Raw genomic sequence first — 26475 nt, 5'->3', positions numbered from 1 at the left:
AGGGGAGGGCATAAAACCATTTTACCGAGCCACCAAAGTAATATATGTTCTTTGAAGAAACGGAAAACACATTCAGCTTTTTTGTCCATATTTCAAAAAAAGGGGGAGAGGGGATGTAGATGTGGGCTAGCATCATCAACGACAAGATATTTCCAAGCAGGAAACTGAAAGATTCTCTTCTCTCCCCCTTTCCTTTTGGGGATGTTTCCCCCTTCCCCTTTTAAAGCTGTCTACGTGTAAGAGACACGTAGGAATCTGTAGAGAAATCAACATTTGGTCCTTTGCTTTAGAAAAGCAACTTGAGAGAAGATAGAGTAAAGCAGTGATTGTGGGGGCTTGGCTAAGGTTTTTTTTTTTTTTTTTTTTTTTTTTTTTTTTTTTTCCCCTTTCCTTACAGGCACTGGAGTTCTGCAGTCAGCCAGCCCTTTTTAGTGGTAGATGGGGAAATGGTTTCTAAATCCAGTGGGTTTGGAAAGCATCCCGGTTTGGTGGTATGAGACCCAGCATGGCAGAACTGTATGTCTGTGTACAGCGAGTTCTGCCTGAGAGCCTTCAGGGACTTAATCATTCCCCTTAGATGTCTGTAAGGTCCCAGGTGGATTAAAGAAAGATTCTGCTGTATGACACCCAGGAGGGCTGACCCTAACATGCTGCACATGGTGATTACAGCACCCTGGGGTACCCTCTAGGAGAAAATGCTAGAGAATAAGCAGAGAAAGAGTAGTTTAAACCATAATGAAGCCTACCCCCCCATACACATAACCCTAATTAAACTTAGATACTGTTGCTAAATTGTGCCTTCTAAGTATGAAGAGAATCCTTTGCCTGATGATTTCCATTCAGAATCATCTGTAGGTGGGGTTCTTATAATGAGCTCGCTCTCTCTCTTGTTCCAACCAAAAGGCTTGGAGAGGATCTGTATGGCTATTGTCAGGAACCTGTTGATCATTTGTTGAAAAAAAAAAAAAAATCCTCAGAGATGGCAGAGGGAAACCCTTCCGGAAGTGAGTGTGGGTAAGCCTAGCGTCTTGACAGAGATAACCAAGGATGTGATGGGGGAATCAAATGTGCATCTCCAGCTCCTCTCTTTGAATTCCCATCATCTTTGCTTCTCAGGGATTGAAAGTAAGTGGGCATTAACTATAGTGGTACTGACTTTGATAAGAAGGTGGTAGGTTACCAAAACTCCCAGGCTGGATTGACTTTGGACAAGTAACTGCGTTGGTTCTTACTTAGCATCCAAGCTGAAGGCACCAGCCAGTGGAGTCAAAGTCATCAAAGACTGGTGGTACTTTTCAGGAAAAGTCCTATGAACAGGGGCATGAATCATTACATTTTTTATTCATCCAACCTCTGCGCTGGTTATTTATCTCCAATATGTGTTATTTAATTGGAAGGAAAACAAATCCAAGATGTCCTGGACATCACATGTCATCTTAGGACTTAGAAGAGATTTTAGAAAATCAGGCTCCTTGGGGTCTCTGGGTGGCTCAGTGGGTTAAGCCTCTGCCTTTGGCTCAGGTCATGATCTCAGGGTCCTGTGATAGAGCCCCACATTGGGCTTTCTGCTCAGTGGGGAGCCTGCTTCTCCCCTCTCTCTGCCTACTTGTGATCTCTGTCAAATGAATAAAATCTTTGAACAAAAGGAAAAGAAAAGAAAATCAAACCCCTTAATTTTGCACATGATGAGACTGAGACACAGAGATATCAGGCTGTTACACAAGGTCTTACAGCTCTCTACCCCACAGATGGATTTTTTGCTGTCCCACACCTAAGTGGTGTTCTTACCTTGCCATTCTTGATGGTTGCCTCTCTGTCACTCTAGTCTCTTACCTGACTCTGGACTGGGCACCGGCAGTTTTCATCCTGGCACCTGCAAGGTGCTGCGGAACACTTGAGCAGACAAACAATTTCACCATCAAGTGTTTTCACCTTTTGCCAACACAATTATTCCTGACAGCAGGCTGGCTGATTGAGCCATAAACTCTAAAGGGTGGTGGGGGAGGCGGGGGCAGACAGGAGTAAACATTGGCCAACCATTCAGCAAGCACTGTGAGTCTAAACCACCCAATCCCCAGGGCTGCTAGGAAGAAAATCCTCCTAATGCAGACGACTTGGCAAAGTGATGATGGAGCCTGCCAAATGGGCAAGAAGAGGTCCCACTTTGGATGTCACTTGATTTGTAGAGCTGGTACAGAGAGGCAGAAGAGAGTTGAGTGTTGGCAAGGAGGAAAGAGAATAAAATTAAATTCACTGCATTTATATGTGAGTTTTCTTCTAAGTATGCTACTCAAAATGTAGAAGATGTGTCTAGGTTGTAATTAAGATATATATATATATATATATATATTGCTTTTCACATTATTATCCTGCAAATCATTTCATCTGGATGGTATCTTTAAACCTTTCCCACCTCTAATGTGGCAAGTTTGCATCTTTTCTACGCTTTTAAACCCTTTGGCAGAACTGTATACATTAACAGATTGAAATGAGCTTTATTGAAATTTAGCTATTCTAAGTCATCTAAGTTGCAGAATCCCAATTTATTATGTATTTAAAGCATACCAGCACTGATTAAATCAATGCAAATTAGGTTAAATAAGAACAACATGAATCAAGTGTTTCAGCAAAGTTGAGTTGAGAAACGACAACTTTTGAGTCACCACAGCAAGTTGATATAGGCTGTTTTTTGCGAGTTTTAATTTCATGCTTCTCAGGGTCCAACACACTAACAAGTAAAAATGAAAAGAAATCCCCTGAAGTTCTCTCTTTCCTCGTGTTTGATCTTTCCTCTATCCTTACCTGTCTTGTGAGAACATCTCATTCAGGGTATAATGTGGCTGTTGCATGTACTTGGTCAGTCTCTTCTTCTGGGCGAACCACAGGTTTCTGCTGGCAAAATGTTGTCTCCTTCAGTGTTGATTGCAGATCAGAGATACTTTACATGCTCCAAAAACACCCTTAACATTTTCCACTTTCTTATGGGGAATGAGCTTATCCCTGTCTTGCTGAGCCACCAGAGTACAGTAGTCAGACATCCAGAAAACCACCCCCAAGCCATCACACCAACGTGTGATTGGGAACTGAAGTCAGAAAGGATGAAAATCTTGAAAATATTGTTTCAGAAAATGGAAGGAACTCTGGGGTCCACTCTGACTGCCAAAACGCACTCTGGAATTAAGAGGAGGTAGAAGAACAAGCTTGAGATAGCTGGAAAGGGCAGAGTATAGCTTGGAGGAGGAAAAGGTGATTAATTTCTCCTCTTCTAAGCCTTAAAAATTAGCCTTTGCATGATAAGCCCTCCGCTTTTTCTTGGTACTTCATGCTGTGATGGGGGGTGGTCAGGAGCAGGGTGGGGGGTAATCACATACAGTTTTTAAGGGATATATCTTTCCCATTTCAACTCAACTGGAGATCACCTACAATTTGTTTCTTGTAGTCAAAATAGTTCGTGAACCAAGAGGAGCAAGTGAAGAACATCTGAAATGAGCAGGTGTTCTGGGGATTGGCTTTCCATTAGTAGTCTTTGGCAGTGTTCAAGGAAAGAGAAATTTGAGTGGTGATTTTAATGTTCTGTCATTGCTGGCACCAGCTTGGACCTTGATCTTTATGCTGTTGTCTTTAATTTTCAGTAGCAGTGAACCATGGCTTTCTTTAAAAGGAAACATTTAGAGGAAGGGGAGGAGGATGGGAGTCATAATTTCAAAAGGAGAGAATTAACTCTGTTGTTTCTGTGGGCACACAGTATATAGCTGGCATTTTACTGAATGCCTCTGAAGACGCACATGGGGCCAAAGGTGAGGGCCCTAAGTTTTCTCTCAGGAGTTCTACTTAGGAGAAACAAATTAAAGAGGGAAGGTAATTTTTTTTTTTTTTTCTTACCAAACTTTGTCCTCCTCTTAAAACTAGGTAGTAGTACAGATAGCACTGGGGAAGTACCTACCATGTTCAGTGCATGATGGGAGTAATGGAGGTGAACCCAAGAAATGCAGTGACTCAGTGCTTTCTTCCAGGAACTTTAGGTAGGAAGAAGCAGACACTAAGGGACTTTGCCAATAATATTTATATATTGCCCACTACCTGAGAGTATATGTCTCTAAAACATACAACTGAGAGATCCAATGGGACCGTGCTTAAAGTTTTCATTGATGGAAGTAAAGCTCATGAGTTTTACTTGAGTTTATGGACTCAAAATACAGGTGCACTGACAGGAGGTGTGGGCATCATAAAGGCTTTAAGTGCAAATATGGGAATGGGAATGCTTAAATCTTTTTGAGTGGCTCAATTTCTTCATGGCGTGGGGAAGAAGGTAAATAGGGACAAGTGGAACCTCTGTATTGGGAAGAGGAAGGTCTGTAAAAGGCTTCTAATGCCATACTGAAAATTTGAGTTTGCTATATTCTTTTAATCTCTGAGGTCTGCCTTATTTCAAGAGGCCTGTTCTGTTATGTGGGACCCTTCTCTGCAGGTTCCCTCTGCACTGCCATATGTTCTGATCTGTCGTATTATACCTAACTGTTGTATCCTCTCTCAGTCTCTGCCTACCTTCATTCTAGCCATCTTCAAGATTGATGTGAAATTTCTTTTATGAGTTCTTAACAGATTCCCCCGTAAAGTGATCTTTCATTCTTCTGAGCTCCATTAGCATCTTGTCTTTACCACTCCTACGCCTGGTGCTGTTCCCTTTGTATGAGTGTGGCAGTAATTTCTAGTATTTTAGCACTGAATGTGACGTTAAAGATCTTGGAGACTATAGTAAAAAGATCTTGACTGGAGTCCTTCCTTGCCATTTTGTATCCATTTGGTCCCATACAGGTCACTCCATTATCAGTAAAATAGGACCAAGGATGGCTATTTTAAAGGGGTCTTGGGGAAATTCATTGAGATGGTGTGTGTTAGTGTCTTGCAACTCAAAAGTGTATGCCTGGGACCCACAGCCTTAAAGTATGTTAGACAGGTGGAATCAGGTGTCTTCTGAGACCCACAGAATCAGATCTGCATTTTACCATTAGCCCTAGGTTAAAGTTAAATTTTGAGAAGGATTCTATTGAAGCATTGACAAAGTCTAACCTGAAAAAGGAACCCAGGGGTCACCAATTTCCTAGTGTTATAACTGCAGAATTGAAGGGTCAGTGATGTTAATTGCCCATGACTGTTGGTAGAATTTAGAAAAAAAAACCCTTCTGAATCTTGTTCTCGCTCTGATTAGATTTCAAACACAGAGAATGCAAAGTCTGTGTCTATCATAGTAACCTGGTACTTGGTAGGTTCTTAATAAGGTTTGGTTTTATTATCATTACAGCAGGAAGAACAGAACCCTTGTATGTGCTAGCTTTAGGCATCTTCTACCTTCCTCCTCAGTATTCCTGTCACTGCCTATCTGCATGTATTTCTCATGGACATTTTAGTTCTACCTTTTCATTACAGAAAAATAAAAATTAAAAAAAAAAACACAAGAAAAACTGAAAATTAAAATGAAAAATTTCACATAAATTTCAATATCCAGAAATCAACTATTAAGTTTGGGGTATGTAATCTTTTAGAATTTGTCTATTTTGCATATATTTTCTAATAATCTGATAACATTACTCATATTCCTTTGTAACTGTTTTTTTCATTGTGTTATTTTTTCACGTTAAGAATACAAATCAATAGGGGCGCCTGGGTGGCTCAGTGGGATTAAAGAATACAAATCAATAGAATCATCTTCAGTGCTACAAAATATTCTATTTTATTTCTCTTATCCATCCCCTCTTGTTTACCAATTACTTGGTTTTGTCTTAGCTATTATAAAATGGCCCTGATGAACATTCTCACACATATACTACAATAGATTGAATGCTTATATCCCCCTAAAATTCGTATGTTGAAAAAACCAGTCCCGGGGTAATGCTATTTGGAGGTAGGGACTGGCAGGGACACTAGATCAGGAGGATGGAGCCCTCAGGAATAAAATTAGAGCCCTGATCAAAGAGACCCCCAAGAGTTCTTTGGTCTCTTCTGCCATGTGAGGACAGCAAGAAGATTATCTATGAACTAGGAAGCAGGCTCTCCCCAGAAACTGAATCTGCATGCACCTTGATTTTAGACTTCTAAACCTCTAAACTGTGAGAAATAAATGTTCATTGTTTAAGCCACCCAGTCTAAGGTAATTTGTTATATAGCAGCCTGAACAAACTAGGACATAGTCCTTTGCTTGTTTGGACAACTGTGGCCTTAAATTTTAATTCTAAAATTAGCATTCAAAGAGTGGGGACTTTTAAAAGACTTCCCATAGGTAATACCAAATTGTCTCCCTCTAAGGTTATACACATTTCATCCTCAATAGCTCTTTCGCTGCTTTCTCTTCTTCTTGAGAAACTCTACCATACCACAAACAGAAACATCTTTTCGTCCTCTCTCCTTCGTCTCACTCAGGCACTGATTGAGATTCCTATCTGAATGTTCTCCCTGTCTTGGAACTATCGTTCCTCCATGTTCTGGTTTCTCCACTCCTTCCCATAGAGTCCGTTCCCACTTCAGATGGAGGGTTGGGCTTTGGAGGCTCCAGCGTTCCTTTTGGGAGTTCATGAGCATTTCAGTCTCACATCTTATTAAGTAGCCGTCCAGCCAAATAATTTTCATAAAGGTGTTAATGTCTGAAAATAGTTTACTGCAGTGTTACTTAAAGTCCTCTGTTGGGATAAGAATGTTTAAGTTTTTTTTTTTTTTTAAATGAACCAGACTCTGCTCTGTTCTGTGAGATTCAGAACACACTTTTGATTTCAGTCACAGGATATCTTGTTTTTCTTGGTTTCACCCAATTATTTAGGACACCTATTAACACCAAACGAATGTGCTAGGACAGCTTTGGAAACATCTATTTAATTGCAGTCCATGGGAACATCTGACTCTAACTTGACTCTCACCCTACCAGAGCGATTCTAAGGTTTGGATTTCAAGCCCTATAGTAGGACACTGGTGCGACAACTTTTCCCCCACACCCACCCCAGGTCCCAGAATTTATGAAGATAGCTAGACAACACAGTTCTTCTGCTTGATATTAGCAAGGCTTACCTCCTCATCCTGGTCACAAATAATGAAACCAGTTTAATACTGTAGTAAGTTCTGTCTCTGATACATCTTGATATTTAATTATCTTGTTTTATAGAATTTTCCAAATGTCGCTAATTTTGTCCTAGCAGACACAACAAAAATTCCTAAGAACAGACTTGTTATGTTCCTGCTCTTAGGACCCTTTAATATCTACCTCCAAAAGTACAGAAGAAGATCAGATATGAGAGACCATACATGAAGAGCAGAGGAATAGCCACCTACCACTGATGCACATGCAAACTCTCTTGATGAATATAATCTGGCACAGTTCTGGGTTCATAGGGATTCTTGGTGAATAGTTTATTAACTGGTTCGAATTCTTGCCTAATCAATAGCCTATGAAATCTGATTTAAATATAAATAGCTTCTAAGTATACTGACATGTAGGCACAAAATAACAAAATAATAACCCAATTTTTGTATTGAATTCACACAGATTTATTAATGCCATTTATACATGGCATCCTTACAAAGATCTCTTTTGTGTAGGAAATCCCCCACCATCCATAAGCAATGAGCTTTCTGTGGTAAATTTACCTGCTCAGCTGGATGCATTTATGTCTTTATTTAAATCATCTCCCATTCTCCGGAACTACTTCTTAATCCCCCACAGACACCTTGAGAGTGCCTTTTAATTATTTAACATAAATGTCTATTACTGTTCTTATTTGTTTTTCTCTTAGGTCAAATGGAGGTTTAGCTGATGAGATAAAGAATTCGATAAAAGGTAGTCCCTGCCTCCAGTGTTCTCAGATCTGGATTGCAGGTGATGGGTAGCAAAGCAATTTGATTTGTGCCGTGGCAGATATGTAAATAAGAGTGGTGATTGGAGAGATTTCTCCAGCTAGTTGAGCAAGATCAGCCAGAGGAGCTAGGAGAAAAGGAGGAGGAGTTGACCAGATGGAAGGGTGGAGGCCACTCCAGTTAGGAGCCAAAACCTGTGAAAAAAACCACAAAGGCTTCTGAAATGCATAGGGTATCGGGAACACATGTATGAAGAGAGATGGACTGGAATGTTAGCTTAGAGCAAGACTGGGAAAACTTTCAACCTGGATTATGATTTCCAGGATGCGGGGACAGTAAATGATGGCCTTGAATGTGAAGGGCAGGGAAATGGATACTGGGAGGAAGAAGAACAGTTGGGAGGCTACCACATCTGCCCAAATGAGATATTGTCAGCCCAAGCGGGACTTACTCTATTAACCTTAGAAATGGGTGGGGCAGGCCAAGTACAATAATAGTTTTGTAATGGGATTGGCAACATGTAAATAGTACTTTTTCAGAAAATTAATTTAAGATGATTTCAATAGAATGGGTTAGTCTAGGGTAAATGGAAAGCAAGGAAGAGTAGAATGTGGAAGCAAACTAACATCTGGAGCTAAGAGTAAGCAGTTGAAAATGGAACAGAGGTTATAGCTAGGCATAGAGATTGAGGCATCTCTGGAAGGTACATGGTGGTTAGAGTGGCGGTGGTGGGTGCAAATCCCCAGGCAGAGAGACTAACCTACAGCTGGTACACCATCAGAAGTTCTCTGCCATCTAGTAAGACAGAGTGGATATGGGAAGCAACTGGATGACAGGGAATGGCAGGGCCCAGGCTATCTGGGAAGTGTATGGTTTGCTTAAAGGCTATCAAATTCTTATTTTTAAAAATCAGATTATATTAGTAAGGAAGTGATATTGCAGACCATATTCAGCTTGTGGAATACCTGTTTGCAAAGCTTCTTTTAAAATAGTGTTCTCGACATGAAAGAATGAGAGGGAGCAAAAGAGGTAGAAATTGCCTCAATAGGTGGGATAGTTTAAAAAAATTGAGAAATACTGTATAGTCTGTAGTGACCAGCCTTTAATATATAGGCATGGCCATGACAGTGTCATTAATATGGATTTCACGTGGCTGTGAAAAAGGAAAAAATATGGCTGACATTGACAGGTTTTGAGAGGAGCCCAGATGGTCAAGGATTACTGATGCTAAGGGAGAGAGCCCAACGATGAGTAAACCTGCAAAGGAAGAGTACAGCCCTGGAGCTGTCTGTCTAGGGACTGTGTCAATGACTGGCTGGCATGGAGCGTATCCCTCTCCCAAGAGAGTTTGTCATTGGCATCTCACATCAGTGTTTAGATTGTTCCTTTGCGGGGGCGCCTGGGTGGTTCAGTGGGTTAATGCCTCTGCCTTCGGCTCAGGTCATGATCTCAGGGTCCTGAGATCGAGCTCCACATCGGGCTCTCTGCTCAGCAGGGAGCCTGCTTCCCCCACCCCCACTCTCTCTCTCTGCCTGCCTCTCTGCCTCCTTGTGATTTGTCTGTCAAATAAATAAATAAAATATTTAAAAAAAAAAGATTGTTACTTTGTGGATGGACCTTGTATTACCTTCTCAAACATGAAACAGGGTGATGACTGGAGATCATGCCCTTCAGAGTGCTGTCCTGTATTTGCATTTTAGCAGAAAAATCTGAGACATTGAATAACTTACTGAAAAAACTTGGAATTTCTGATGCTATATCAAGCTGAAAAGTATTCTGCTGTTGATCAGCGATATGACCTGGTCAAAGTGACTTAACTTCTAAATAGAAGTATTTAACAGAGTAAAATTAAAAAAAAATGAATTATAAAAATAGAGAAGCAGTACAAATGCCATTGCAATAACTATTTATCTCAATTTATATTAAATAAGACCAATGTTATATCACTTTGAGGACAAAAAGGAAAAAGAATCTCTAGCACGATGGTATTAGGCATCTCTGACTTAAACTCGTACTGCCCCTTCTTTAAGTATCTGTTCCTGCTTCAGAGGCTGCATAAAAACAAAAAGAAGAAACAAAAAGCTTGGCTTAAGCGAACGATTATTTTATTTAGTTTCTGGTTCTGTGTGTTGGCTCCAGAGATCTTCTATATGGGACAAATTGATGGTTCTCGCTCAAATGTCTGTGATCAGATGGAGAATTAGCTGGAAATCAGGCAATCTAGGATGGCTTCACTCACAGGCATGGACATTGGCAGGCTCTTGGCTGGGGCCCCGCTGACTGACTCAGTCACTAACTGTAGCCCGGGACCCCTCAGTTCTCTTTCATGCGGCCTTTCGTCCTCCAATAGGCTACCTCAGGTGCAGTTATGCGGTGACTACAGGATTCCAAGAGGGGCAAGAAAGAGCAAGTCCCAGTATGCAAGTACGTTTCAGAGGCCAGAGTGCTGACCATAACACCATGTGACCCATATCCTTCAAGTCTCGCCTTCTGGCAAATTGTTGTTGTCTGTTGCCTAAAGCTAATTACATGGTCAGCCTGACTCAAGGAGTGAGGGTTAGGCTCCATTTCTGGATAGGAGTGGAAGAACTTATGGTGGTTTTTACAGGTTAAATAAGGCATCAGTGGATTAATATTTACTCTGTCTGTAGATAGTAAATACTCTAAAACAATTTTTATTTCTCAAGCCATGTGGTCCAAACACTGTGGTCCATAAGCATCAAGGACCAGAAGCCTGGGCATCACGTAGAGCTTGTTAGAAATGCAGAATCACATATTAGATATGCTGGATCAGAATGGACAATTTTGCAAGAACCCCAGCTTAATCCTAAGTCTGATAGGGTTTTAGGAGCATGGTATCTCTTCACTATTCCTCATAATTCCTTTTGCTAGTTGCTATGTTCTCCTGTTGAGTGATAGATCTTTGATTTTTAAAGGTGCCAGAACTGTTTCCTCCTGCACAATTGAAACAGAACAAACATAGGTTTAAACAGTAAAACAGGTTGCTTCACAGCATGAACAGCTAGAGAGAGAGAGGGTATAACATTTTTCCGCTCAATTGTCCTTTGCCTATAAAAATAGAAATTTAAAATTAAAATAACAGTACATAAATATTAAAGAATATTGTATTTAACTAGGAATCACTATTTAGATGTTAGGAGAGTTTTTAACGTAGAAACTGCGAGGCACATACTTACTCTGAAACTGCCCTTTTACATTCCTGAACACTTGCTAACTGGACCTTGTTTCTCTAAAGGTTGAAAGATTGACTTTCCAACCATTAGACCACAAGGTAAATATCTCTGGAATGTGTGTGAGTCCTTAGGTCCTCTTTTGGCCTTTACACAAGTAATGAGACCAGCAGAACTTACGAAGCATCTAGCATCCCACTGGTCTCAACTCACAGGAAATACAAGTATACCATAGATTGTTGGGTTCAGTTCACTTCAACCCCAGAAGTGAGGGGGGATAGGAGGGAGGAGAGCCAAAGCTTTCAACAATAAAAGTGTATTTCACTAGGCTAAGGACAATCAAGTAACATCTAAAAGACTTCTAGCTTTTCTATAAATAAATCTTTTTTAAAAAAGATCTTATTTATTTATTTGACAGAGATCACAAGTACACAGAGAGGCAGGCAGAGAGAGAGAGAGAGAGAGAGAGGCAGACTCCCCACTGAGCAGAGAGCCTGATGCCAGGACCCTGAGATCATGACCTGAGCTAAAGGCAGAGGCTTAACCCACTGAGCCACCCAGGTGCCCCATCTTCTAGCTTTTCTAAAGGTCTGACTTTCCTCTGAGAGGAAGAAAGTGGTTGCAACTTCTGGTGCCTTCCTCTGGTTTGCTTTGACCTCAAGACTGAGGGGGGCGGGGGGAAGCAACAACATGAAGGCATTTTGCATTAAAGTGTAATGCTGTCATTCTAAGTGAAATTTACCTTGAGTATTGTCTTTTTGGAATGGGATAACTTTTTCTTTGAAGCTGTAATTAATGTTGTCTCAAATATATGTGCTCTGGGGTCCTGGTCTTATCTATCAATTAGTCCACAAGTCACTAGCTAAATATCTGTTGAGCACTTAACCTATAGGCATATTCTAAGTATAGGACTACAGTGGTGAATGACAAGTAACCTTGTAAGCAAATGATAAATTAGATAATTTTTAGGTACCAATATGCTAGGGAAAGTTAAAATGGAACCAGGTGGGAAAGAGAAATTGAGGGAAGGGGCCTGCTCTCCTCTAAGGTTAGGCAAGGCTTCCTTGAGGAGGTGACATTTGAGTTGAAACTGTATGATAATAGTCAGCCGTTTCAGATTCCATGAGATATGCATTCCAAGCAGAGGGAACAGCAAGTGCCCAGGTCCTAATAAGGCCAAAGCAAGCCTATTTTCAATGGATGGTAAATGGCTAGTATGCTGCATTGAGTGAGACGGGGGCTGAAAATATGAGGGGGATTTTAAACTGCGCTTTCTTCAAAAGTCAATGCACTTTTTATAAATCTGCACAAATGTTCAACAGCATCCTCATCAGCTCTACCAAACCTTACAGAGTGACAGTTCTATCTCAGGCGCCAAAGTAAAGCATGTTACAACATTAATTCCTTTCATTGGCTAAAGTTCCCTGGGATTGTCCCATTTTCCCAGCATACATAAGGAAATCCAGGTACAGAAAACCTAAACACAGCTGGTGTTGGTCATCAGTGATTTTCCTATACTCCCTAGATTCTCTGTTACGGCAACTAAAAGAGTTGAATGTCATTCAGCCTTTTGACTTTGTAAACACCAAACCTGAGTTTCCTACAGTCTTCTTTTTCCCCAGAGTTCATCCATATAGACCCAGCAAGAGAGAGATGGGGCAACCTAAACTTTCCTCCTGGATTCCCACTCCTCCCGCCCCATTCCTTCCATCTGTTGCTGTTTGCATAGAAAAAGAACAGAACAGAGTACCAACGACCACACACATTCAGAAATCTCATTTTGTATGTGGGAGTCTGGATTCATTAACAAGTTCCTCAAGCTCTCCCTGCATTTACAACACCAATCTAAACATAACCCAGTGAAGTCATGGGAATAGGCAATGATCGGCTGCATTTTGCTGAGATGTCAATGTTCAAATACATCATCAGCTACGTCCTAGTGAATGGCTTCTACTTCAGACAGGTTGTATTTTCAACAGCATCTAAGTAAATAGCACTCATTTTAATACTCTCTAACCTCCACATTGTCCTTCTGATTCTGACCCCTATTACATCCCACTTCCTATACAAGGGCTCTCATTCTCTAGTTTGTTCGTTTTCCCATCCACAAATCCATACAGTTACCCATCCATTCAAAAACCATATAGTGGATACTTACTCTGCTTCATTACTTCATTATGTGCTAGGGCATATAAAATATTTGGGGTAGTATTCAATTCTTCAGAAAGTCTGTTCCCTAGTGGGGAATCACACTCCCAGAAATCCATATTAATCCATCCCTTCTTTGAGCTCTTACTTCTCTAAAAATCAGGCGTTTTGTTAAATACTGTCTTAAATTGCTCTCTAGTTGTTGCTGAACTTTCTCTCCCCTCCTCCCACCCCTTATATCTGATAAGTTGAAATTTCTCAGGAGCAAAACCCAGATCATATTTCTGGAATAGTGGAGTGACCTGAACATAGAGTTGGGATATCCATGTTTAAATTCTATTTTTGCCACTTACTAACTCTGTGATGGTTTTGGGTACCTTCCTTCTTTATATAGAGAATGGAAGTTGGATGGGAGGCTTTCTAAGATCCTTTCAATTTTGATATTCGTGAAAATGTGAATTCTGAAGTATCCAACAAGGGCGAGAATGTGAAAGGGACACTCAGTATAAAAGTGCTAAGAGCTTGGGTGGTTTTCTACCTGTAATGTAAATTTGCTACTGGCTTATAGAATGGAACACAGCACAATTTAGAAAATTAGATTGTACCTTTCTTGTGAAACTAGGCATTTGGATAGGGTCTTCAGCTAGGCAGGGATTCTTCCCCAGCCCATACAGCAATACAGACAGGAGATATGACTTCATTATAAACCAACTCTATTTCTGTCTTTATTGAGTTGCTGATTTTACACTAGACATTCAACATTGGCAGTATCAGAATGGTCCTAGAAGAGATTTTCATGTATGCTGGTTTGAGCAATTCATAACAGATGATTAAGGCAGGCTTCAGTCCTGCGCTCTGGGAGCTGCTGTCAAAGGGAGAATCTCATCCTTTATCAAACTATTGCAGATGGTAGCCCGGCCTGGCTGTAGCCCTCTATACTCAAATGGTCACCTTAAGTTCCTTTGGCCATTCATATGCATAGGTTAACTATGTTCAGATAGTGATAACCATAAGCATTCATTTTAAAAATAAATAGTTCTCTAAAAGGACTTAAATTCTTTTTTGAATTCATCCATTTGATTTCAGTATGTCTATAAATTCAGAATATTGTTTAATGGAATCAACTACTTCCTTTCAATATGATTGCCTAACAAGGTCTGATGGATGCCAATTAGAATTTTTGTTGTACAAAACTAAGTTGTTGTTTGAGAAAATGAAATTGACATGTTGCCTAACTGGCTACATCTCTTCTAACCTAAACAAAGTTTGTTTCATTAGATAATGAGGTAAATAGTACATCTCTCCTATAGTTGTTATGAACATTGAAAAGGCTTCAGAAATCTTTCTGAAATCCAAGTGTCCCTACCACGTAGGATATTATTCAACCAGTGTGGAAAGGAAAGTACTGTTTACTTTGATGGTTTTGCTCTTTCAGAATCCCTGACGGCTGAAAAAGAAAAGTAATATTGTATAACTTTGGTGATGTGGATATTGTATGACTGTATCTGGGTCTCCAGTTCCAGAATTCTTTCTACTCTGAGGGTATTGCCACATAGAACACCATCCCAGCTGTCATAAAATTTCTTCTTCTTCTCCTCCTCCTCCTCCTCCTCCTCCTCCTCCTCCTCCTTCTTCTTCTTCTTCTTCTTCTCCTTCTTCTTCTCCTTCTTCTTCCTCTCCTTCCTCTCCTTCCTCCTCCTCCTCCCCTTCTTCTTCTTCTTCTTCTTCTCCTTCTTCTTCTTCTTCTTCTTCTTCCTCTTCTTCTTCTTCTTCTTCTTCTTCTTCTTCTTCTTCTTCTTCTTCTTCTTCTTCTTCTTCTTCTTCTTCTTCTTCTTCTTTTGTCATAAGATTTCTTGATTTATAAAGTAAACTAAGTGGCATTTACCACCCACCTAACTGCTGTGGTGTCAGGAGGGTTAAAATGAGACACATTCAGAAGCTCTCCAGAAATTTGATATTCTATATGAAGACAGTAAGAACTCATAAACTGGGGCTCTTCTGCAGTAATGCGAGTCTCTTGTTGTAGCCTGCTGTCAGGAAATGAGGCAGGGTTTTCCACCCAAGTATTTCAGGAGCAGATAACAGAGGATCGCATGCCATAAATTAATAATCAGAATGTCAAGGAATAGTTTTGCTCCGATTCTGAGATTCTGAATAGTTTTGCTCTAATTCTGAGATACTGCCTTAATCTTGGGAATTATTTTTCATCCATTTAGTAATTTGAAACAACTTAAGGATAAATATGAAGTTAACTATCAAGACCTAGTTTTCTTCATCTATAAAATGGAATCTGTATCTATGAAATGTGCTTGCTTTATAAGAACAACTTAAAAAAAATAAACATGAGCTGATACACATACAGTAGATTTTCATGTTGCATTCTACAGCAGTGAGATAATTTCATTGTTGTCAGTTTTGTAGGTCTACTAAAATTGGAGACCTACATTTAGCATTGTCCTTTCCTTTCTCTTTGGCCAAGTAGCTACATTTTCCAGCAAAGTGGGGATCTGTATTCGAAGAAAGCTTTGTTTTCTAAATGTTTTTTTTTTTTGTTTTTCTCCAGCAGCCCTTGTACCTAACTCTAGGTAGATTGAATGAGGGTTTACCTTTTCTGAATTATGATGCAGGCAGCCGCTTGTTTCTAGAATGGTTTACTAAGGAATAGATGGGATATTTGAAACCACTCCCAGGTGATTGCCATGTGGAGATATAGCTCTTACTTTTATTCTTTATTATGATTTTATTCTTTATCAAGTGTGGTATAAAGAGAGGTGTGAAATTACTTGATGAGACTTAGACTTAATTATTAGTATTAGTTACTAATGCCTTATAACTTTTCTATCATTAATTTTGTGCATTTTATTTTATTTTATTTTTAGATTTTATTTATTTATTTGACAGACAGAGATCACAAGTAGGCAGAGAAGCAGGCAGAGGGAGAGAAGGGGGAGGAAGCAGGCTCCCTGCCGAGCAGAGAGCCCGATGCGGGGCTCCATCCCAGGATCCTGAGATCATGACCTGAGCCAAAGGCAGAGGCTTAACCCACTGAGCCACCCAGGCACCCCAATTTTGTGCATTTTAAAGTAGATTATAGATCTCATAACATTTTACTCCTAAATATTTAGTGTATAGCTCTAGTTTATTGAAGTATAGTTGACATACAATGTTATATTAGTTTCAGGTGTATAACATAGTGATTCACAGTTCTATATAGTATGCAGTATTCACTATGATAAGTATACCATCTGTCACCATGCAGAGTTATTACAATATTATCGACTCTCTTCCCTGTGCTATACTTTGCATCCCCATGATTTATATATTTTATAACTAAAGTCCGTAATTCTTTTTTTTTTTTAGAGATTTTATTTATTCGATAGAGATCACAAGTAGACAGAGAGGCAGGCAGACAGAAAGGGGAAAGTAGGCTCCCTGCCAAACAGAGAGCCCAATGTGGGGCTCGATCCTAGGACCCTGGGATCATCACCAGAGCAGAAGGCAGAGGCTTTAACCCAGTGAGCCACCCAGGTGCCCCAAAGTCTGTAATTCTTAATCCCCTTCACCTACTTTGCCTATCTCCCCCAACCCTCCTGTCCTCTGGTAACCACCAGTTTGTGCTTTGTAAAAAATACTATTTTGTTTACATAACCACAATATCATTATCACACTTTAGCAAATTATTGATAATTCCTTAATTCATCTAGTGCTCAGTCCATATTCAGATGTTTCCCATTATCCCTCGAATTTCTTTTTGTTTTCTTTCTCTTTTTTTGAAGTGATGTTTGAATCAGGATCCAAACCGTGTCTCTGCATTAGGGAGGTGATATATTCAAGGGGACAAAGGGGGACAATAACTCCCAGAATTTCCCTAGGCAGCCATGGCCACCAGAGTATGCCAACATCAGCCATCATTCATTCACTTACTCAATTATTTATTTATATATTGGACACTGTAGCAGGATAAAGATAAGTGTGATAAGTGTGACATGTTCATGTATAAAAATGACTAAAAAGAATATAAGAAAAGTCCATAGACCAAGATAACATAGAAAAACTGGATAACCTACCAAGTAAATATTTACCATGGTTAGAATAAAATAGAAAGGACTCCTGGAGAAACAAGGAAACTTGACATTAATTTAGAGGGTTTTGTGGTTTCACATAGGGGTTGGGAGAAGATGGCGCTATGGAACACATAACCATGATGGTTTTTCAAGCGGGACTGGAGGTGATGAGCTCCTGGACCTGGACTAACTGGCGGGAACAGAAATTCTCCCAGGGGAATATTCACTAGACAAAGTACAATTGCTGGGGAAAGTTCACATAGAATTCAGGTGAAAGAAGTGTGTTAGAACCACCCAGTAACTTATCTTGTTCATGTTATTTCTTTGTTGAATGGCATATTTTTAAAATAATTTGTGACATATAATGAATTCAGAAAATTTATGCAACTACAACCAAGAATAATTGTGGAACATATCTTTTTTAAAAATACGTCTTTTCTAATATATAAGAAGGCTATATATTTTTAATTATGTTAATCGTGGCAAGATTTAGTTTTTGTGAATGTGTTTATACACACAGGTCCTAATAGATAATAAAATGCTAACTCACCAGTTGTGGGAAATATTAATGTAAGTTTAGTGTTTACTGTGACTGTATTTAATCAACATTTTATTTCTGCTAACATGTTTTTCGAGACTTGTCTCTGGCATGGTTTGTGGTCTATACTCTGGGAAAAACTAAAGCCTTTCTGAAGGTGCTCTTTATTTTATTTTCTTTAATAAAAGGTGTAGTAAGCTTCAGAGAACAGTGGATATTCCTCTTGCTCAGGAAGCAACAAACAGAACCAAACATTGTTTTATATATGGTTGTATTTTTTTTTTAGGACAATACTCGAGACATGCTGGGTATGAATGTGCAGAATTTCACAGAACTACTTCATCAGAACACTTAACTCATTTATTTATTTTTTCTTTCTAGAGACCAAATTAATTACCATCTGATAAGCATCCTTAATTCTCTTCCTTCTACCACCAGGCTTTTTTTTTTTTTTTTTTTTTTTTTTAAAGTTAGAGCTACTAAATGAAACCCAGTATACTCAGTATAGGTCATTGTCAGTAAAATGTCCAGAGACTAAAACTAAGCAATGCAGTGGCTTCCCTAAGCCCCTCATTTCACGCTGTGTAAAAACAGACCCATAAATGGGTACGTGTGTGTTCTGAAACTGGAGAGAGATTGTGCCTTCTGCAGCTCACAGTGCACGTAGCCACTTCCCTGAAAGCCAGTGAACCTATTTACCATTGTCATAGTAACACACAATTTGGGCCCACGGAGACTTAATCCCAACAGGCAACTGTTCCCTTGCCTGGGCGGCTGCACTCCCGGCAGGGCTGGCTGCCGCCCCCAGGCTCCCGCAGCTCGGGTGGCCCCACGCGCCCGCTTGGCCCAGGCGCACACGCGCTTCCCCCGGCAGCGCCCCGCGCTGCGCGTGTTGCCATGGCGATCGGAAACGCGTGTCAGGCTAGAAGGGTGCCAGCGCCGCCTTGTCGGTTTTCCGAAACCGACTCACTTTTGCTAGTTCCTCAGCATGTGGGAGAGATTCTCTTACCACTCGGTGCCAGTCGGGGGCCAAACTCCAAAACCAGGCTGGGCCGCCTCTCAATCTGAGAGAGTGCGGGCGAGCCAAGTCTATTTCCCTGCCGCGCGCGGGAGCCACAAACAAAGGAGAGCGCTGCCTTCCAACGTAGTTCCCTGCAGTCTGCCACCTGCCATTCCTGACGCCGCTGAAAGGCATGTAGTTTGGGAACAGGCAAAATTGCGGACGGCTTCTAACAAGAGAGCTCTCGTTCTTGAAGATGAGCCATCTTCTTGAAGAGAAATAGGTGCTCTGGGGGAGCACCACAGCTGCCACCTCCGGGCTCCATGCGGGCATCAGCCTGGTTACTGCCCACTAGTCGCATCTTCCCTTTCTTCTCCTTTGCATGTGGCTCACGGGTTCGCAAATCTGACTGCACAGCAACATCATCTGGAGAAAGCTTTTGGTTTTGACTTTTGTTAGAGACCTAGGCTACAACCCACCCCTACCCCCTTTTGATTTAACAGGGCTGGGAACAGACCTGGGGATCTGCATTAGATTCTCCTGGGTGATCCTGATATGCATCCAAATTTGAAATAATCTCCTTTCTTTCTTCCTCTTCATTTTCAGCTTTTCTTCGCATCTCTCATTCCTTCTTGCTTGCATGCTGTCTCTCAAAGTCAACTCCTCTTTTCTCTCCCCTCATTTTTCCCTCTCTTCCTGCCTCCTCCTTTCCCCTTTCCCTCCACCCTCCTGCCCCTCACCAACTCCTGCCTGTCTGTCTAAAGGCTATCTCTTATGGTGTCTGTTGTGTTCCAGGCACTGTCCTAATGCTTGGGAGGTTTTGATCTCTGCCTCTGTATTAGCATTGGTGGTCTCTCAACATTGACCATCTTTCTTTAGTTTCTCCATACCTTGCTGGCTCTTCTTCTCTTTCTCTCTATGCTCCAATCCTCTTTTTCCCCCCTGGATCTTTCTCTCTTTCTCTTCTCCTTCTTTCCTTCCTCTCTCCCTCCTTTCTTTCCTTCCTTTTTGCTATTATAAATTCATGTGTGTCACTGAGCACCACAGATATCATGTAAGATTAGAAAGGTGCTGGCGTCTACCTGGGTTTCCAAGACACAGGCTCCTCCCATCAGAACTTAGGGTACCTCAGACTATAAGGAGCAGGGCAGAATTAAAAAAAGATGATAGACACACATCCAATTCTTTGCTAATTACATGGAATTTGCCTTTTCTGGAACTGGGTGAAAAATAAGTCAGGTTACTCTCAGCGAACACTGGAAACATTATAGTTTTCATAATGTTTAAGAACCTCTTCATTATACTTGCTTCTCTTACAGCTGCAATTAAAAATCACTCTCTAGTCCAAAGAAAAGCATGTAAGAATGGAACTCCCACTAAAGGAGAAAATACAGAATAACCTCTCTGAATTAATTTGGCTGTTCTTCCGGCGATTTTACATAAAGATACTCTTTTGAGTGGTAATGCATTCACCTGTTCCAAAGTTTCAGTTATACCTGTGTGACACCTGGGTAGAAAGACCATGAGAACCTCTCTCCAAAGTTAGGAGATTCTCTTTGCTTCTTTTTTCCTTAAGGCTTATTCCTAGGCCTGAGTCATTGTCCCCGTCTCAGCTGAGATGTCAAAGGCTGAGTGTGAGGGCATGCAGCCTCCACACTGAGCTCATTCCCTCAGTCTTCATGTGGATTTTAGGTTGAGCGCTGCAAGTCATCAGGATCTCTGACTGCCCTGGAATAAAGCCCCTATTTAAAGATTTATTTATTTATTTGAAAGACAGAAATCACAAGTAGGCAGAGAGGCAGGCACAGAGAGAGGGGGAAGCAGGCTCCCCACTGAGCAGAGAGCCCAATGTGGGGCTCGATCCCAGGACCCTAGGATCATGACCCGAGCCGAAGGCAGAGGCTTTAACCCACTGAGACACCCAAGCACCCCTAAAGCCCTATTTAAAATGTTAACTCACTTAAAGATGTCAGGCACTCCCCAATCAGTCATCTAATCAACAGCTATTTATTAAAAAGTCTTCTATGTACAAAAATTTGGGCAGTGTAGGAGTTGAGAGAAATTTAAGAAGAAAAAAGTACAATGTTAACCTTTAGAGATCTGGAAGACTGATTTCTGTGAAAAGAGAACTAAATTCTTTCCTTAATTTCTCAGAAGGCTTGGAAGGAAAGCACATTTCTCAGGATGACCATGAGGCTCCACACCATTTTGCCTGCCTCGCTCACCTCATCTTTCATCGCTATCCCTCTTGTTGATTTTTTTCCAGCCTCACTTCTTCTTTGGTGTGTGCTCCCCCACCCCCATTTGCCAATCTGTTCCATTTTAGGAATAGTCATCATCTTGCCATCCCGATTTAATTTTCTGCCATGGCACATGCTACTCTTGGCCATTTTCAAGTTTATGGTCCCCTTCTTCTCCCATTAAAATATAACCTACATGAGAACAAGGGTCCTAACTCTTTGGTTCCATCTAAAAGAATACAAGGAATCAAAACTGTGTTTATTAAATATTTGTGGGTTGAATAAATTAGTGAAAGGCTGTCTGTGTTAATTGCAAAGTGAGGGTTCAGATACTAAACATTAGTGTTTCCAGAGGAGGAAGGAATCACTCTGAGCTAGACAAAAATTGATTAGAGAAGAAGGGACCCCTGACTTGGATGCTGTAGGTATGCAGGGTTTAGAGCTACAGAAAGAAAAGGTACGCTTGTTTCAGGTAAGGGAGGCATTTGCCAATTAAATCATCTAGTCTGTTTTGGCCCCAAACCGGTTATTTGAGTGTGGATGAGTGCCTTAACCTCAGTTTCCACTTCTGATCTTCAAGGTTGCTTGCTCTTCTAATTCTGTGATTCTTAAAACTGTCTTCCCCTGTCCCCCCTCCTCAGGGAACTTTGGTATGGCTGTTGCTGCTATAGGAACAGCATCAGAGAAATCAGGTTTAAACGACTGGCTCTTTCTCTACAATATGAGAAGGGGGAAAACATGTTTTCCCTTCCTTGGCAAAGAAGATGGTTATGGCTGATTAATCAAGCCATTAGATACTGTTGTGCTGCATTCAGTAGAAGCCAATGATGAGAATTTAGCTTGAATATTCATGTTATAAGTGCTACATGAGTTTGGAATGCTTATAGATTCACAGAATTTGAGAGCGAAAAAGGACCTTCGAGATCATTTAAACTGCAGCCCCTCCTCTATATCATGTATAATTTTATAGCTTAAAATACAGAGGCCCAAAGTAACAAAGTGATTGGCTTATGGTTACATTAGGAGCTGGTGAGCAGACTGAGATTGCTCACCTGGCTTTCCTGACCACCGTCCGGTGCTCTCTATATCAAACCTCAGTGAGCTTCATGTACTTGGCCATGTTACATAAGCCAAAAGAAAATCTGTGAGCAGTGACTAGGCATACTTATAGAAGAAACCCCATCATCAATTTCAAAGTCGCAGTGGTGAAAGTGAGAAATACATGTTGAGGGAACATGCTGGCATTTGAAAGGGTATAAAGCAGAATTCATCATCTCTTTAAGAGTAATGGGGAAAGAGGATGCCATTGTTTTACTTCCCCCATATATTTTCTACATTACCCAAAAGCTGCACGCTTAAAGAGTAACACCCCGTCCCAATGTTTTCTCCTTTACCTGGCAGTACACAGTACACGGAGATGCATTATTTTGACTAATGAGTTTAGCTTTCCTCTTGCAAATAGTGAGTGTCAAATGTCATTCTTTCCATCCTCCAGCAGATGGCAACTCTAGTCTTCTTGTCATTGTATCTATTTCTACACTCAGATTTTGTCCTCCACCACCCCCTCCCCCCGTGCCTCTCTTTCAGAAGTGCATCTTTCTGCACTACCAAGGGTTATGTTCACATGTGACTCCATGCCTTTGCCTTTGGAATCACCACCTTTAGCATCTGACACGAATGGCCCGTCTAAATGTGCCCAGAAATAACAAAATCACAGATAAGCCTCTGACTCTAATTTTTAAAAAATAGGAAAAAGGGAAGGTAAAGTTAGAGATTCTAAAATAAGATGTACCACAGGGAACTTTCCATTTAAGGCAACAAAGTAGTTTCTTAAAAAGAAATAAAGAGTCAGTTTCTTCAGGTCTAGCTTTTAAAGGAGAATAGGTTTGATTAGATGCTCCTTAGCTATTGGTTAAAAAGTCATAAATATCTCCAAAATAACATCCTGGAGTGAAATCATGTCAAATTTGTCATAACTACATTTTTTGGTCTCCTGTAGTCTCCTCTCTTTCATTCTCCCCTTCCGGTTACACACACTCTTGCTCTCAGTGATTAAAAACTCCTGAACTAGCATCCTTCTTTCTTTTCTTTTTTAGAAACCCCATTTCTCTCTCCAAGTTTATTCCTAAGCCATTGCTGATAAAGACCTTCATTTATCTCCTTCCAGTGTTTTCCCCCAAGTTTTGCCCCTGTCACCTAGACCCTGAACACTCCTACAGGACTGCAGAAGTTAGAACGCAGGCTGCCATTGGTCTGAGTGCAGCCTTAAGAAATCACCAGATCATTCCTGGGTTTTGGCACCAAAAAGAAAAAAAAAAAAAAAGAAAGAAAGAAACCACCAGAAAAAAATAGCAGCCACTCTTTTTTTTTTTTTTTGAAAGCTAGAAATTAATGATCACAGGCATGAGCAAGTCGATCCTGTCGCCAATTCCTCATTGAAAAGCTGTCTACAGATTCCCAAACTAGGTGTCCTAGATGTGCTTGCTTGCATTAGGAATGCCTGAGAGAGGGCAGAGATGGGATACAGGAGTAGAGTCATTTGTAAACTGGATTCAGTGGTCTATAAGTGCTTCATGGAGGGAACTTCTGCTAACTCATCCTCTTCCAAAGAACCTAATCATTTTTTTCCCTTCAATGTTGGAGGAAAACTGCTACCTTAATATACTAACTACCAGGGAGTGCCTGGGTGGCTCAGTGGGTTAAAGCCTCTACCTTCGGCTTAGGTCATGATCCCAGAGTCCTGGAATGGAGCCCCGAATCGGGCTCTCTGCTTAGGGGGGAGCCTGCTTCTCCCTCTCCTTGCCCTGCCCGCCTCTCTGCCTACTTGTGATCTCTGTCAAATAAATACATAAAATCTTAAAAAAAAAAAAATACTAACTACCAGGCAGAGACTAAAGTCTAGTAGGTATAGTAACATAATTCTTGTTGGGGGGCAGGAACCATGAATCGTTTTTAGTTCCATTGATTCTGGGTTCTTTGGTTATTACTGTCCTTGTGTGAAAATATGAACTGATGCTACAAATGCAGTCCTTGCAAACAACGGATACTTGTGGGACTCCAAGTACGTTATCATTCACTGACAGCAACTAATGAAGACGGGGAGCTTACTTCAAACCAACAAATAATTAGCACTCACAACAAACAATTCACAATAGAAGTATAAACAGAGCCTTAATTAATTAATCCCCTAATTGTCTGTCCTGCTATATCATCCTCACCCCTGCTTCGACTTTAGCTATAACATATGCCCAAGACTTGCTTCTTTCAAAAAGTTTGTGATAATCACTTATCCATGTGCTTATTGTGGACAACCATCTGCGCTGGAAGTCTCCTTCCCTCTCCTGTGTATACATGGTTTCATTCTTTTGTTACTTTGTCTGTTTTCTGGCCATTCGAATGCCTGGAAATGTGTACTTATTGGTATGGATAGCTTATCTGGTGTCCACTGTTGGATGTATTTCACAGTTACTATGGAATGGGGAGTGATCGATTGGTGATTCTGCAGTTATGAGTAGAACTCCCTGAACTCTCCATTTTGCACTTTGTGACAGCAAACTCTCAGCTGTCCCTGTGCCCCGGCTCACCCACATTGCCATCCCAGCAGTCAGAAAGCAGAGATTGCTTTCATTCTCCCTTTTCAGGGAAGGATGATCAGTTCTTTATTAAAGCACCAATAATGATTCTGGTTTTTTTTCTTTCTATTGAAAGAGGAAGCCACGTTGGAAACTATAATGTGGTCACTTCAAATTGTGTGAGGTTAAAGGGAGATGCATGGTTTTGTATTGCGCGGATGTGCCTATTGATTGGATCTGGCTGAGCTGAGAGGCCAAACTGAAAGACCCACTGAGCAGGAGGGGCAGGGGTGAAGGGAATGGGTTGGAGCAATCAACTGGAGAAGCACGTAGCCCAGAGAATCAGCCTTAGTGACTTCAGTGGATAAGCCAAAGTCCTAGTACTGAGCTCTAGGCTCTTTCCCATGCTTTGCTGGTGTGGGCAGCCCTGGCTTTTAAGAGTTGATTGTAGCTGGAATTTGAACCAGAGTCTACTTAGGAATCCTCTATCTGAGAATGGCTAAGTGGAAATAACCCTCATAATGTAGTGTGTGTGTGTGTGTGTGTGTGTGTGTGTGTGCGTGCGCACATGTATTTAATGTTATCTGCTGACCTGTATGTTTGTACAATGTTGTTGATATTCCTTCAGATGACCTTGCATATCATAAGTTACTATAAATGTTTGCGGAAAGTTACTGAGGATTGCGAAGGGCCATTTGCTCCTGCCTATGCCATGTGAAGACGGTACCGCTGATTTCCTGTCACCCTTTATTTGATAGGTGTTCATTGGGGCATACGGGTGAGTAACCAGCCCATGGAAGATATGTACCGAGAAGTCCCTGCTTTAGAGAACTAATGTTTTGTTTGAGGAAGTGAGATACATACATTAAAAGCAGTAAGAGAAAAGTGCTCACATCATGGAAACAAATGAAAGCTGTAGTAAGGACTAAGAGGTGATGCAGAATAGTCCCATTGTGCTAGAATGGGCTCATCTCCTCTGTTTCTCTTTCCCCCACCCATCATAATGGTGGGACAGTTGCATCGATTCTTTCTATAGAAATTTGCTTGGCAGAGACAAGCTTTCAGAACAGGCCCAAGAGAATGAGGAAGTCATGATGGTCACAGAAAACGTTGGGGACAGATTGGCCAGACCAAAAGGGGTGCATGTATTAGGATGTGGTGGGACCCAAGGACAGAGAAGTTAGGACAGGTTACCTCTCCAGGCACTGTGTGCTTCTTTCCTACTAGCTGATTATGTGGATTCTCTAGACACCTGCTTTGATTTTGTATTTGACTTTACCTGCTTAGACATAGACATACTCTGGCAACCCAGAGAAACCTTCATTCTGCGTGTTAAAGCTGAGGATTGATTAGCGGGCTTGGCCTATTAACTGTCATTACTGGCTCTGGCCCTTTTAAAATATCCCCTTGCAATTTGCAAGGTGTCCTGCCTCCCCTTTTCCTCCCATGTTCTACAACGTTACCCTGCCTAGACCACCCCTGTTCTTGGCCCCTTCCTGCCAGTGCCACAGCCACAGCAGCTGAAAGACCCCTTCAGTTTGGTTGGGTTTCTCATTAGAAGCTCTTCTTGTTGGGGTGCCTGGGTGCCTGGGCGGCTTGGTGGGTTAAGCCTCTGACTTCCGCTCAGGTCATGATCTCAGGGTCCTGGGATTAAGCCCCGCATTGGGCTCTCTGCTCAGCAGGGAGCCTGTCTCCCCCCCACCCCCGCCCTGCCTGCCTCTCTGCTTACTTGTGATCTCTGTCAAATAATTAAATAAAATCTTAAAAAAAAAAAAAAAGAGGGACGCCTGGGTGGCTCAGTTGGTTGAGCAGCTGCCTTCGGCTCAGGTCATGATCCCAGCATCCTGGGATCGAGTCCCACATCGGGCTCCTTGCTTGGCGGG

General features: G+C 41.2%; 1 protein-coding gene across 8 annotated transcripts in view; it reads left to right on the top strand.

The window, feature by feature from the left end:
- Nucleotides 1-26475, top strand: part of CTNNA2 (catenin alpha 2) — a 1136606-nt gene that overhangs the window by 759933 nt on the left and 350198 nt on the right. The gene's annotated exons all lie outside the window — the stretch shown is intronic.

Source organism: Lutra lutra, chromosome 9, assembly GCF_902655055.1.
Source record: "Lutra lutra chromosome 9, mLutLut1.2, whole genome shotgun sequence".
NCBI lineage: Eukaryota > Metazoa > Chordata > Mammalia > Carnivora > Mustelidae > Lutra > Lutra lutra.
This window is presented reverse-complemented; position numbering and strand designations above follow the sequence as displayed.